Consider the following 15,331-nt stretch of genomic DNA (forward strand, 5'->3'; position numbering starts at 1 on the left):
GGAGATGAATAGGAAAGCTGTCTATGTAACTGGTGCTAGGGAACCTTTATGGTGTCATTCTTAAGAGTGTTTAGGTGCTTAAGTCACATTGATTGCAATCTCATTCTCACTGAAAACCCAATCTAGCATCTATATATTTCTTTGCGGGGCATAAATATATTTTAAAATCTACTCTTATTATTTGTCTGTTCATTCCCTATGACTGGAAGTGCAGATATTTGTACAAAAGAGTTGAACTTTACCCACCTTCAAACAGCTCACACTTCATAAAACTAATGGCAGGTGGCTTAAAACTCTAATAGACCTATGACAGACAGATAGCTTGGGGGGAACAAAAGATGATATAAATTGAATTTGTTCTGTACCTGATATTCCACTTTGAAGTGAGGTAGTGGTGACAATTCCGAAGTCAGAAGGACTAATAAATCTTTTATATCTTTAACCTAGCATGACATTTCCTAATTTAATTTGTGGATAGTCTTCCTCGCTGTCTCACATGTGCATCTTCCAATGAAATCAAACTTTCTGTGCAGTGCCCTGTCCAAAGCCTCCAAAACAGAGTCTAACTTTCTACAGTAACACTCATTAAATTTAGAGACTAATGAAGCACAACTCTGGACAAAAAACAGCAATTTTCCACCAGCACATCAAAGATAGATGAGTTCTACCATGAGTTATTTCCCCATTCTTCACAGCCCTGCATGTTTTGAAGAGAGGTAACTTTAAAGATTAGGCAACAAACCAAAATTCAACAGAAAAAAAATAGATTTTTTTTTTCCTCAGGATATTGCAGGACTACTTCCCTTGAAAGTTTTGCTTGTACCTCAACCTCTACCTCAAAGCTGCCAAGGATTAAATAAGAAAGGATTAAAAAAATTATTTTATTGATCCTGAGAGTATTTGTTATAGGGAAGGATCCAGCACCATGATCTTCTTTGTCAGAACTGTGCTCACATTTTTAATGCATTCTCTTGCTGGAGAGGCACCATTACAAATTCCACCCAGAGGTCAGTTGGCTTTCCTTGGATTCATCCCATTTTAACTAGTGCTGACATCCTGAAAGGGAAGTACTATCTGTAATGATTGTATTATTCTTAGCTTCTCTCTTTAGTGTCTAATAATTAATCCTTTTCTTTTGCAGCCAATGCTTAATGCAGAGATAACATCTTCTTTCTGTCTTAAAAGTTCATCAGCCAAGGTAATTCAGAAATACTGATCCTTTGGACCAGAGTAATCATGAGATCACACTCTCTGTCCCTAAAAAAACCACATGGAGAAATGAGAAGATAAACCCTGGTTCCCCTGCAGGAGAGGGAGGATCTAAAATTGCTGGAGTTCCTCATTAGAAAGGTGGGCTCTTGTTTTCCCTCCCTGTTTTTGAAGGATAAGAAAACTTACTTTTATGGGCAGAAGTTTACTGTGCTATTTAGCTTCAAGGCCAGGTAATGAGCCCTGTCCCATTTTTCTAGGTGAGCAGACACAGCTGTAAAGAACATCTCTCCCATCCTACCCAACAGTGGCTTCAGTCAGGGGGGAGCTGCAGGTCTCAGGAGTGAGTGAATTCTCTCAGGCTTTTGACCTACTTCTTGTTAAAATCATCATCTGTATAAAATTAATATGGATGTCAGAATCCTGGAATGGTTTGAGTTGGAAGGGACCTTAGAGGTCACTCGATTCCAAGCCTCTTCCATGGGCAGGAACACCTTCCACTAGACCAGGTTACTCTGAGCCCAATCCAGCTGGCCTTGAACACTTCCAGGGATGGGGCAGCCACATCTTTTCTGGATAATCTTTTCCAGTTTCTTATTACCCTCACAGTAAAGAATTTAATTCCACCTAAACCTGCCCCTTCTCAGTGTGAAGGCATTTCCCCTTTTCCCATCTCTCCATGCCCTTGTCCCATGTGTCCATGCCCTTGTCCCATGTGTCCATGCCCTTGTCCCATCTCTCCATGTCCTTGTCCCATCTCTCCATGCCCTTGTGCCAAGCCCCTCTCCTGCTCCCTTTAGGTACTGGGAGAGGCTCTAAATCTCCCTGGAGTCTTCTCTTCTCCAGGCTGAGCAACCCCAGAACAACCATATACACCTGAACAACCCATATATATGAATCTTACATATATACGGACATTTTTTTTATATATATATATGTGCATGTTCATGCAAACACTCATAAATTTACACATACAGAGAAAGGTTAACAGCCACCAGGTTTCCAGTCTTCCACTCAGCTTCAGGCATAGTTTTTTATTTCACTTTATAGATCCACCCTTGTTTTTTTTTTTTTTTTTTTGGACTGTACTAAAGCAGAGATTTTGAAACTGAGATAATCACAGAAAATATTAAGGCCAACACCTTTTATAGACAATCTGTTAAAGTACAGACATCTCCCAGTGTGAGGTTGACAAACACATTTTCCTCTGTGTTTCCCATCCACTTTGCTCAGCCTCGCTCCTGATTTTCTGCGAAAGACTCTGGGAAGCCCAGGGATGAAAGGAAGATCCCGGGGAAACGCTCTGCCAGCTTGGAGCCTCCCCAGCTGAGGTTTCTGCCTGTCCCAGGAGACCCAGTGCAATCACTTCAGCTCCTTCCATGGCTCACACAGACACCTCCCTCAGCACCCCCATGTACAAATAGCAGAGTTCCTGCAGGAGCAGCATCTCCAGAGTGCTGGAGGAACGCTGCAAGGGGACACAGGGATGATAAAGGCAGCCAGGAGGCTTTTCCAGCTATTTCTGGGGAGACAACTGGGCTGAGATAATGCTCCTCTTGCATGGAAAGAAGTGACTCCTTGAACCTTCACTTAGAGGGATGGAAAATAATGTAAGTCCTGTGGTTTACTGCGCTTTCTCTTTTTAGAAAAAAAAAAAAAAAAAAAAAAGTGGTTTGTGGTAGACACTTCTATAGGATTCAGTGACCTTTTATTTGCCTAAAAATCATAGAAAAACCTAAGCAGCAAAGTTTTCTTCCCGAGATGCATGAAAAAAAATGGAAGTGGGGAGGAGTGAATATTTATTTATTCCTTTGCACAGGAGTTTCCCCAGTGTTTTTGACTTGTTATTTTGCTGAAATTAAGTTACACTAGGGTCAAAAATAAAATCTTAAAAAAGTAAATAGGCATATAAGGAAGTTTTTTTTTTCTGAGCATGAAAATTGCAAATATGTATATTTAATCTACAAACATCAGATTTTATAGTTATAATATTTATTTCAAAGCAAAGACATAAAACTTTCAATAACCCTAATCTTTATAACATTACTCTCTCTTACATAGTTTCAGGCTTAGTAATATTGTTCTGATACAGACTACCATTTAGTTATTTGAGACTTAAGAATGGATCTTATTTTAAATAGATTTGTGTGTGTGTGTGTGTGTGAATAAGGCAGAATTGCATGTGTTTTATTTGTGGAATTTGCTGTACTGTGCCTGGAGAATGCTTTTATCATGATAAACTGTGGGGTAAAATAAACTAATAAGTGAGACCTTTGGAAAACTAGATGCTCTGGAGTTTCTTTCTGTGGTACAGGTGCTGCTCCTTTTCCATGTCTCAAAGGTTTTAATTTTCTTGTTTTATTACAATTTGTGTTTCTTTGTAATTATTTGTCTTGATATGAGATTATTTTCCATATCCACAAAAAAGTTTTTTTAAAATTTGAGTTTTCAAAATTTGAAAAGGGCAAATAGTGAATTTAATGAAGAAAAGTGACGAACCTAATGACATTATGTATGTCCCTATTAAGTGACACTATTTAACGACATGCTTAATGCAAACAGTTTGTTCAGAACTAACTTCTGATTAGATATATTTTAATATATTTAGAAAGCTGTGTCAGACAAAAGACCATGTAATTTGAAAATTTCAATAAATTATGGAACTACTAAAACTTTGGCAATTCAAGTTAAAATTGAGATTGTGCATTCAAATTAATTTTTTTCAAAACTAATAGTTTAAAGTTCTTTACAGATGTGGGGTTTTCTTCCAGATTTTCTTTCATGGACCAGCTAAATTTTGTTATGGTCTTGGGAAAAATATTTCTCTTGCATTTTGTCCTAAGTTTTTTCTTCCATATATTCAGCTGCTGAGAGACCTTTCTGTATCAAAATGTACACAATGAAAAGAATCTTCAGAATGACAAAATGGCAAATCTGTGATAATTTTGGTGCATTTAGTACTTTCTATTAATGGTAACAGTTAAAAATCCAAACCATGACTATCTACAGTTTTTGTTTGTCGCAATCAAATCATATTAATATGAGTTATAAGTTTATAGAACTATTAATCACATTAACCACTTTTGAAACACTGCTTACATGTGGAAAGACAAAAAATCTGACATATTGTCAGCCTGACCTTAACTTAAATCTCAAATGCAAAAAAACTTAACAAGTGCAATTCCTACATGGATGTCCTTAAGCTCTTGGATGTTAGAGGCAGTGAGAGCATAGCTCTCATTTCTTAGTGGTGGAGACAACTCAGATTCCCCCTGTTTGCTTCAAAGCTTGAGTATCCATAAAATCTGCAGATAGTTCAGTACAGCACAGTAGAAAATATATGGTTAAAAATCACAGCTTGCCCCTCTCCTGCGTGACCTGCAGCATGTTCTCCTTCCTTCCACTGTCGTCCTTGGGCAGGACTCTTTCAAGCTTGGTGAAATGAATGAATTTCCCTTTCTCCTTCTTTCCTCCTCTTTCCCACTTCAGAGTGATGAAAGTGAGTGATTCCCACTGTCTGGTTATACTTCTTAAATCTGCCCCTAGACTTATTGATACTTCTTAGTATGGCACTTCTAAATCAAGATATATTCAATTTCTTATTCAGGTTAGGAGAGGGCTGAGTCCTGACCTGTTTCTTCCCCTTTTTTTGTAAAACCTCACACCTGAGGTTTATTTCCCTATCATCTGACCAGCACCTGACCAATTTCCTTGTTAACAGCAGAGGAAAGAGACTATATTCTCAATTCTTTGTGCAGTTGCCACCATATAAAGCCACAGTGTGGAGGATCAGTGGATTCAGATACTATCACACTTAAACCACAAATGCATGCAATTTTATCAGTTAACTTTCCTATAGGACAACTCCAACCATAGTCCTGAGCTGTGGGGGTTCCTTGAGGTCTTCTCCACTCCCTGGGCTCCTCGGAAGTTGGAGAGATAATTCCAGATCCTGTTGTTGGTCATGGACTTTCCAACCAATCTTTCCTTGTCTTCTTAGGGACAGGGATGAGCAGGGAATGCCTGGATGATGATGACGCAGTGCAAACCATATCACCACATTTGCTGTTGGCTTTTACAATCTTGTTCTGGCCACCTTTGGAGGCTTTGGTGCTTCTCGATGACCAACAGGTTGTTTCCATGCTTTGGCTGTTTCCTTGGGGACACCAAAGCTACCAGTTAAAGTTCATGGGCTGATGTTGATGAGCAGGTGATTACACCTAACTCCAGCAGCAATGGACTCATCCATGGCCATTAACAGCTTTCCAGCTCTTTTCTCTCAGGTTCACTCCTGTGCTGCCACAGAGTTTCTGTGCTTCCTCAGCAGTGCTTGTGACTGGCCATTTGACAACTTGTCCATTGACTGATCAGGCACTTACAGAAAGTGATCTCTGCACAGATTTAAATTATTTATGATGACAAAGTAGCTGAAAATTAGTGGCCCCTTACCAGGCAAAAGAAAATGTGACTTAACGCTTCACTAATTGCTAAGAAGGCTTGTGCTGGAAGTAGTCATTAATGAGACAATTCAGTATTAGGCAATCTTAGAATTTTTATGTGTTCACAGTCTGCTGGTTACTAATGAGGTTTGCCCAGTCCCACCAGTGACTGTAGAATCACCAATCTTTGGAAGTTTAGCCATTGTCCATTAGTAGGGGCAGTGAGAAGAGTAGGTGTAATGGATGGAAAGGGTTGAATTTATCTGATCTCACTTGAGACATCTCAGGTCATCAGCTGTAGTCAGCTGGCATTTCTTTCCTGAAGTAGCTGTGAAAAGGTGTCTCAGCAGGCAGCTTGGGAGCTCGTGGAGGTCTAGCTGTGTAACTCCAAGATGTCTGCACTGAAGTAAAATTAATCCCACCCAGAGGGGCTTTCTGGCTGAATGCTAACTGGCTTTATTGTGAAACTCCACACTGTTTGCTACCTTCATTCTCCAGCACTGAGAACACTAAACTGTAAATCCCAGTTTGAAGACTGGGGGTTTATCTCACACTAGTGAGAAAAATCTGTTAATTTTTTTTTTTTTGTACTCTTCATGTGTCTGTGTTAATATCTGTGTTTAGCCATCATTAGCTGCTTTGAATTCAGTTTTGCTGACTTCAAGGAGGGTGTAGGATCTGCCTCCTTTGTCAATCTCAGTGGAGCTGCACAGGATGGTGGCAATCAGACCTGGGAGAGGTTCCTTGCAGGCTGCAATGGAGGAGTAACTAAATGGGCTGAAGAAGAGTTAAAGTGTGCTCTCCTTGTAGAGAGGCATTTTGGGAGTTGCCTTTTACCTTTCAAATGAGAGACAGACTTTTACCTTTCAAATGAGAGAGAGAGAGCTGAGGCTGTTCAGCCTGGAGAAGAGAAGGCTCCAGGGAGATCTTAGACCTCCTTCCAGTGCATAAAGGGGCCCCAGGAGAGCTGGAGAGGGGCTTTGGACAAGAGAATGGAGTGACATGACAATGGATTTAAACTGACAGAGGGGAGATTTAAGCTGGATATTAGGGTTAAGTTCTTTCCTATGAGGTGGTGAGGTCCTGGCACAGGGTGCCCAGAGAAGCTGTGGCTGCTCCATCCCTGGGAGTGTCCAAGGCCAGGTTAGACAGGACTTGGAGCAACCTGGGATAGTAGAAGGTGTCTCTGCCATGGCAGGGGATTGGAACTGTATGATCCTAAGGATCCCTTCCAACCCAAACAATTTGATTATTCTATGAATACAGTATTTTCTTTCTTTTTTATTGTGACAGTTTTATATAGTGGGAAGACAAGAAGCAAGAGGCATAAATTAAAACGAGGGGGATCCAAATGGGTTGAGGAAGTCAAATATTGGAACAGGTTACTCCAACACATTGTGCCGACTCTGCTCATGGAGATTTGTCTGGGCAAAGCTCCCCCCTCATGATTTACTCATTTTGAGGAACCTCCTAAGTGCCCTTTCAACCCAAATTACTCTCTGATTAAAAAGTTACACATGTTAAGATAGAAGCGTTATTTTAATATGTATCTTAAGAGCCACTAAGAAAATGTCAGTTTGATTTGATTAAATCAGCTGCCTCAAAACACAGGAACATTTTTGGGGAAAGAGTAGAACAATTCTATAGAAACTTTGATCTCCTATTACATATTTTTTTAACTTAGTTCTTGAAAACTTTGACTTCTCTTCCTGACGTTCAGGTGTAGAAAGATGAAACACAGCCCAAGCATAGTAACAATCTGCCAAGTTAAAAAACCAAACGAGAAGGAATCCTGGGTAATCCTGGCCACTCTTATTTTGGCCATACTGAACACAGGAATAGTCAACATTTTTCACCTCTTTTTATAACAGATGATGAAGCCATAAAAGCAAATAGTTGAGAATAATTTTATTCATTAAATGGGATTGAATTGGGGTGGTTTTTATTACAATTAAAGGAGAGAAAATATCTTTGACAATAACCTTGTTTCCCAGTATACTCACAAAGAGTTTGGGAATATATCCAGCTACATATTTTGGTATTTGAGAAATAATTCATAGAAAGTATGTTGACAGGTGATAGAACAAATAATAAATGCTTTTTTGTTTCTTTCTTTGTGCTTTTTAATTCAAATCATTATTCTTTGATCATGGTGATTTCATTATCAGTATTTGGTCTTCAAGAATTCCAAGGATAAGAAGAATTTTAATTTTCAAGAGATATTAAATATCACTTTTTTTTGTAGGTATTTCAAGTCTTGAGAAAAGGCCAAAATGGTACTTTGTTTCTTCTGTGACAATAAGGGGAAAAATGGTTTTGCCTTAACATTTTTTTCTACTTTAGGTCAAATTGCTGCATTGATACCTGATCACATAAAAACTAAATACATCTCAACTGTCTTTTGTGTGCCACTCTCCCTGAGATTATGAGTAACAGAAATTAGTTTGGGGATATTTTTAAAGATGAATGAATCAGGGACATTTTGTCCCCAGTTACTTAATTTCAAACAATTGTTAAATTTTATTCAGCATTAGGCTGATTTGCTCAGAATTGCCCATGGATGAAAAGTGTAGTTTTAGCTTTTTGCTCCATGGCTTGCAGCTGTTCTCATGGAAATTTTGCTGCTGACATGTGAGACAACAAGCTCAAGGCTTGATTTCCTTCCCTTAATGTTTGAAAAATTAATTTTTCCATAATTGTTTGAAGCAATTTATAAAACCACCAGGAAAGATATCCCTGCCTGCTCTCCAGTTCTGGCAAAGGACTCCAGGCTATATCTGCCCTCCTGCTTCCTTCTAATTCCCCATCCTTGGCTTTAGCCAGCAACCTCTTGTTTTCCTAGAATCTCCTCTGCCCTGGAATAGTCTTGCTGGAAAATGGTGTGAGAACCAGTTTCTTTCCTGGAAGGTTACAAGATGGTTTCTTGGAAGGGAAGGCATAAAACCGCAATGAAATCTGCAACAAACACAGAATTTTAATGGTGAACTTTTGAGATCAGGTAAACTGTTATGGAAGTGGAGGGACGGGTATGTTTGGAAAATTTGGCACAAAGCCTAATAAAGTAATTACTCTATTCCCTCCGTGCATTGCACAGAAATTTCATCTTTTCATGCATCATTCACAGCTCCCATTACTGATACCACAACGTCTGAATTACTCTGAACATCAACAAAACAAACACCACTTTGTCCAGATGAAGGCTTGAAATCTTGTGAGTGGATGTTGTAGTTTTTGTTTTTGCTGTAATACCACGCACAGCTTCCAGACTGTTAACCTGATATTGAAAAGTATAGAATAATGAATATTCTTGCCTGACTGTCCCGTTTCTCTTCCAGAAGTGATGTTAATTTGTGCTGGGAGCAAGGGTTACTTCTCATATTCATAATTTTGTGTGCTGCTTTAATGGGAGAGGCAGGCAGACTGCAAAAGTGGAGCAATTTCACTGCAGTTAGTTTGTCACTGGCCTCCAGCTGTTGTTCTCGCAGCAATGGTTTCCTACAGCTCAGCAATGTGAGGTCAGCTGAAATCAGGTTGTATCTGGGGAGAAATGAAAAGGCATTGCTTGGCAGGGGAAGGTACAGGCAGTCAGCACATGCAGAAAAATTGTTTACAAAGTAAAACATCTCTTGGTTCAGGCTGTGTCTTCCTGGGGTGTTCCATGTAGTGTCTGGAAAGCAAGAACGTGTTGTCTAGTAGGAGGACTTAAATTTCAAGATTATGCTCTCACTGCTGTTAAGGAGTCAAGTTTGAAGCACACGTGAAGGGATGGTGGCAGCTTCTGAATGAAAACTCCTGACTGTGTGCCTCTAAGGTGATTTTCTGTGCCTGCTCAGCACTGGTCCACCCCAGGGAGAGCCCTTGACCAGGTGGGATCCTTGCACAGTGTGCAGATGGGGCTGCACTGCCTCAGGAGTTCCCTGACCCCTTTCTGAATTAACAATGTCCTCACAGAGGTCATAATCAAAGAAAACATTTCGGAGAAATCTCCTTGCAGAGCATGCACTCAGGTTGTGTTTAGTGGATGGATTCTATCCAAAACCTGGCCACATTTCTTAATCAAAAATGCAAAGTGTTTTTCTAGTTTATTCTCAATAATTTCCTTCTGATAGGAAGGCATAAAATATAAGCTTTGTCAGATCAAGCATTTCTGTGCTCCAAGCTCTGTGTGTCACAAATTGAATCCTCTTGGATGCTGCTTGTTCCTGTGCTGGATCCTCCAGGATGGACTTTCCATCTGAGTATTCCCATCTGCATGAGTTAATTTCATTCTTGATCCTCCTCTTGTTGACAACTTCCACACATTTGATGTTGCAGTTGCATTGAGTTTTACTGTATCATTTCCAAATATTGGGCTGAACCAGAAGAGTAGTTTTTGGTTTTGTTTGTTTTTGGTTTTTTTTTCTGAGCAGCTCAAGAGCATTTAGGATAATGTGTCTCTTATATGAGGTACTCAAAATACACTCTTAAGTTTACCGAGGTTTGCTCACATTCTATCTGTGCATATAATTAAAAAAAAATACTGAGAAGACATCTCACTGAAAAAGGTATTTATCATATATTTTCCTCTTTATTTTTTCCTTCTTTGCAGAATATGATGTCTTAAAAAGTTGATGTTCTTAGCCATGCACGGGCTAAGTTGTTTCATTTCCATAACTTGTCTGTTTTGGAGTTACTTGACTTCCTTTCTACTTGTTTCTGTTGTTTGGACAGAATCAGTGACAGGAAGAGAAGCATGAAAAATGGCTGAATTCTTGCTACCTGGAACCAACAACTTCCGCAGGTTCACTCAGGAATCCTTGGCAGCGATCAAAAAGAGAATTGATGCCAAAAAGAATTGTCAAAAAAATACCACAGAGCAGAAACCTGAGGAGAAACCACGTCCTCAGCTTGACCTAAAAGCTTTCCAGAAGTTGCCAGCTCTCTATGGAAATCCTCCTCCAGAGCTCATTGGGGAACCACTGGAGGATCTCGACCCCTACTACAAAGATCATAAGGTTAGAGCCAACCAAGATACTTGGATTTTATTTTTAATTAATTTAGGGCCAACCAAGATGCTTGGATTTTATTTTTAATTAATTTAATTCAGTTTAATTTATTGCATTGCCAAAGGATTCTGCGTTCAATCTGTCAAAGAGCTTTGCTTACATCCCTTTATACAAATTCGCATCCCTTTCTCAGTTAAACAATTCATGCAGTTGGCACAGCTGAGTGGTGTGCTGTAATCTTTTTTGAAAAAGCTTAACTTTAAATTTTAAAAATTAAATAATATTAAATCAATTAAGATTTGAATCAGAATTGAAGCAGAAAAAATAAACTGGATAAAGGAAGAAAAGGGGAGTTTAGAAAGAAGTCATAATAATTAGGAATTATAGTAAATTTGTACATTTTGTACATAATTTTGTACATTTTTGTGAATTCCATAGTTTTAAACAATGTTTTTTGCTCTATCTCAATGCTTTTGTTTCACTTACACACACAGTAAATTATGCTTAAGCATAAAGATTATTTTTAAATGATTGCTGATGAATCCTTACAACCACCTGGCTCAAGCTCCATATTCCAGTTGTGACATATTGAAGAATATGATTTTCAATAACAGACAGAGAAATGGAAACGAATCCATTGGGAATTATGCTTTTTGTTTGAGAGGAGGTTAGACATTGAACTAATTTCTACAGTCCAGGAGCTAGAGGATCACTGTCAACAATAGCAAATAATGAAAAGGGCTGCAGTTCTTCCTTGCATCTCTTCTGTATCTTGGCTCAATGAGGGGCTCATTCTATTTTAAGAGAATAATCATAAGCAAAATTAGTTCTGTGCATGGCTCTTTGCAAATCACAGGGTTGAAAAAAGAAGTTTGTCCTGAGGAATATTTTGCAGCTTGAGAGTTAAAGTTTCTGATGAAAGGTAGCAAATTTATTCAACCTTTCCACTAAACCAGGCTAAAGTGAAATTCCAGCTCTTGCTCATGACTGACAAAACAGGATATAGCACAAAAATAAGTTCTGTATTCAGCTTGCTGACAAATTCTTGTTTGTTTATTTTTAAAAGGTTTTCATAGTGCTAAACAAGCAGAAAACAATCTACAGATTTACTGCCACACGTGCCCTGTGGATCTTCAGTCCCTTCCATCCAATACGAAGAAGAGCAATTAAAATTTTAATACATTCATATCCTTTTATTGGCTTTATTCACTCTTTTTGATTATAAAGCCCTACATAATCATGTGCTTTTGTATTTTACAGCATTGAGTTACAGCATTTACAGCATTGGTCTTTTCCTCTCTACAGACAGATTCGAATTATGAATCACCTTAGATATTATTAGTGTTTTAGTGCTCTTGTGATATTTAGAAATAAGATTTGTGAGCATTTGTCTTATTAAGCCTGATTTTCTACAAATTTGTGCTTTGAGCTCTGATATTGATTTTTTGATGTGTCATAAACAAGTATCTCATTCTGAAGCCTTTCCCAGTGAGAAGATTGATAGGATGTCTATCCTCTTTTTCATCTTCTGCTTCCCCAAATGTGGGAATTAATTTAACTCATGTGCCAAAGCTGATCAACCATTGGCCAGTTGTGAGAGAAAAGCTTGAGATAGGCAAGCATACACAGGAAAACACATAGAAAAAGACCATGTAAACTTTGTTTCTTTGGGAAATGAGATTCAAAAAGTATACATGGGGTATATGAAAGTAAATATTTCCAGGAATGCTTTTGAAGCGAATGTCTTGGGAATAAAAAGGTAATATAGATCCCACCTCATATATCAAATTTAGGAGATGGGAATCACAAGTGTGTTGCTCCAGTTTGGCACTGGGGAAGGACACCCGAGCTGTGGATTCAGACTGAATCAGAGCCAGAGTGGAGTCTGTGATGTCCCTGTGTGGATTTCAGATTTGTAGCCATCTCCTGGCTCTGTGGTGTGAGGTAACTTCAATGACTCGAGGTTGTCATCACAGCAGCATGCAGACATCCCTGGAAGAGACGCTCCTCTCATTTGGGGTTTCTCTGGGCAGAAGTTGTCTGACATTGGCATTTCCATGAGTGTCTCAGCTCCTTCTAACAGCTGGACTTTAGCCTAGAGCTAAAGCCAGGACTTGCTTTTTGTGGGGATGGAGAGGATAGAAAATGGCAAACAAAGATGTCTTTCCTATACTCTTCTACCCCACGGATTGCCCACATGTGTGGTACAAGGCATGAGATCCAGCTCCAGAGTCATGTGCTTGAGCTTAGGTGTCCACATACGAGGGAGCTGCCCAAGCTCCTGTTCTCTGGGCCAGCAGGTTCCAGACAGCCCCCGGGAAACCCCTAGAGCTGGCTAAACATGGGCATCACAATTGAAAAATCCCTTTCATCTATTAGAGAGCATCCAAAGGAGGGCTATGAAGATGATGAATGGTCTGGAGGGAAAACCACATGAAGAGTGGCTGAGGGCATGGAGAAGACTGAGGGGAGACTCACTGTGGTCTTCAACTTCCTTGTGAGGGGCAGTGGAGGGGCAGACCCTGATTTCTTTGCTCTGGTGACCAGTGACAGGACTCGAGGAAACAGCTGGAGCCAAGCCAGAGGAGGTTTAGGTTGGATATCAGGAAAAAGTTCTCCACCCAGGGGTGTCTGGGCACTGAACAGGCTCCCCAAGACAGTGGTCACAGCACCAGCCTGAAGGAGCTCAACAAGCACTGGAGCAATGCTCTCGAGCACATGATGTGAGTCTTGGGATATCCTGAAAAGGGCCAGGAGCTGGCTTTGATGATCCTGATGGGTCCCTTCAAACTCAGCATATCCTGTGATTCTATGATCTAGAGTTGTTTGAGACTCCTGCAATCACCCTGTCAGATTTCATGCTGTCCTTTGGAAGAGAAGAGCTTTACCAGGTCAGAGGTAGATTTGCCTCCACCTGTGTGATTTGGGCAAGTGTTTAAATTTTATGCTGTAAAATGAAACGAAAATTGCATCCTTCCACCTAATCCTAAAGTGGTTGAGGGTCCTTTTTTCAGGCTGGAAATACTTAGAGCAGCAGATCTGCAATCAGTACAGAAGTCCATGAAAAACAGCAGTAGTGTGTTATCAATCTAGCATGGCTCAAAATCAGTGAATACCTGTTCTTGCATGTGCTTTAAACAAAAAGCCAGATAATATCAGCCAGTGACTAATGCAATATTTAGTTGCATTTCTGAATCCATGTCATATTTTTTGCCTTCACTCCTGTGACTAACATTGTTCACCTGGTTTATCATGTGCACCATATTAACTAATTGTGTATTCATGTCTCTGACTGAGTCATCCAAGACTTCATCACCTTCATGGAACACATATGTTGAGTAAGTATCTGGCTATGTATATTTTTTATTTATGTAGTTGCATTGAGTTGTTGAGACTTGCCACTTTCACTCAAGATAACTTGTGGGAGATTTAAAAGGAAAGTTGCTTGTCTTAAGGGGGTTTTTAAATTTAGATTTTATTTGAGGAAGTAGTTTTGTCTTTAAGCCCAATATATACAATAATTTTGATGTTATAGGAGATAGTAGGAGGTTAAGTTCCACTGGTGAACTGGCTTTATGTCTGTTCTGCTGCTCCAGTTTTCCCGCTTCCTGAAGTTACTCAATAATTATTTGCTCTCTATCAAGCTGTATTTCCTGTTGCTACTGATGCTGATTGAGCACATGGGAGTTGCTGTCTTTCAAAATTCTGACTAATTATATTGAAATGCTGAGTTTTCTCTAATAAAATGCTCTGTCAAAAGCACGTGGCCTGCAGAGTTCTGTTAGAATGGAAAGCTTTTATCTTCAATGCTGCCAACACCTGCAATGTTAAATCACAATAAATCCATGTTTTGCAGTCAGTCTTGAAATGTAAAATGCCATATTTATCTGTTTGGTTTTGGGTTTGTTGGTTTAGGTGTTTTTTAAGAGACTGTTTCAGCTGTCACATTTTCACTTTGGCAAAAATGCTAGAATACGAATATTGATTATTCTAACACCTAACACAAAGGAGAAGACTCCCAAATACTTAGTATTAAAAACAGGTTTAAAAGTATTTTTTACTATATCATGTTAAATGACACTGAAACAGCTTGGAATGGCAAATTCTCATGCAAGCAGGAACAAGACTCTGCATGGTATTACAGCACCAGAAGATGCTGAGGTGCTTCTCTACCTTTGAGAGAGTTAAAGGTTGGATTAGTATTGTATCTGCTGTTGACATCAGCTACCATTCAAATGCATTTCAAGAAAAATTTCAGAATACTTCTTTACAAATAAGAAGGGAAGCATTACATCCATATAATTTCTTAGTGCATTTTCTGACTACCAAATGAAAGCCTTTTGAATTCTGTAGGGATATCACTGCCTCCTTGAAATTATAAGTGCACTCAGTTAAGTCCAGAAGAGCTTTTACTGATAATTTTCCATTAATAAGAATAATTGCCATCTTAAATTGAAAACTCTCTACTCTTCTATTCCTCTAAGTGTTATAAATATTCTACAAAGAAATGGTTGCTGTGCACCCAAAGGAAATAACACAACATATCACACGTTCACTTGATCACTTGAAACTGGAGGAAGATACAAATCTGGATCTTTATTTTAGCTAGTAACTGGGAGTTTGGTGTTCATGAAATTATGGGGTCTCTCATGAAAGAATTTGGAAAAAAATTGTCGAATGCCAAAAAGTGTGCCATGG

Source organism: Lonchura striata, chromosome 2 (genome assembly GCF_050655825.1).
Source record: "Lonchura striata isolate lonStrDom1 chromosome 2, ASM5065582v1, whole genome shotgun sequence".
In the NCBI taxonomy this organism is placed as follows: domain Eukaryota; kingdom Metazoa; phylum Chordata; class Aves; order Passeriformes; family Estrildidae; genus Lonchura; species Lonchura striata.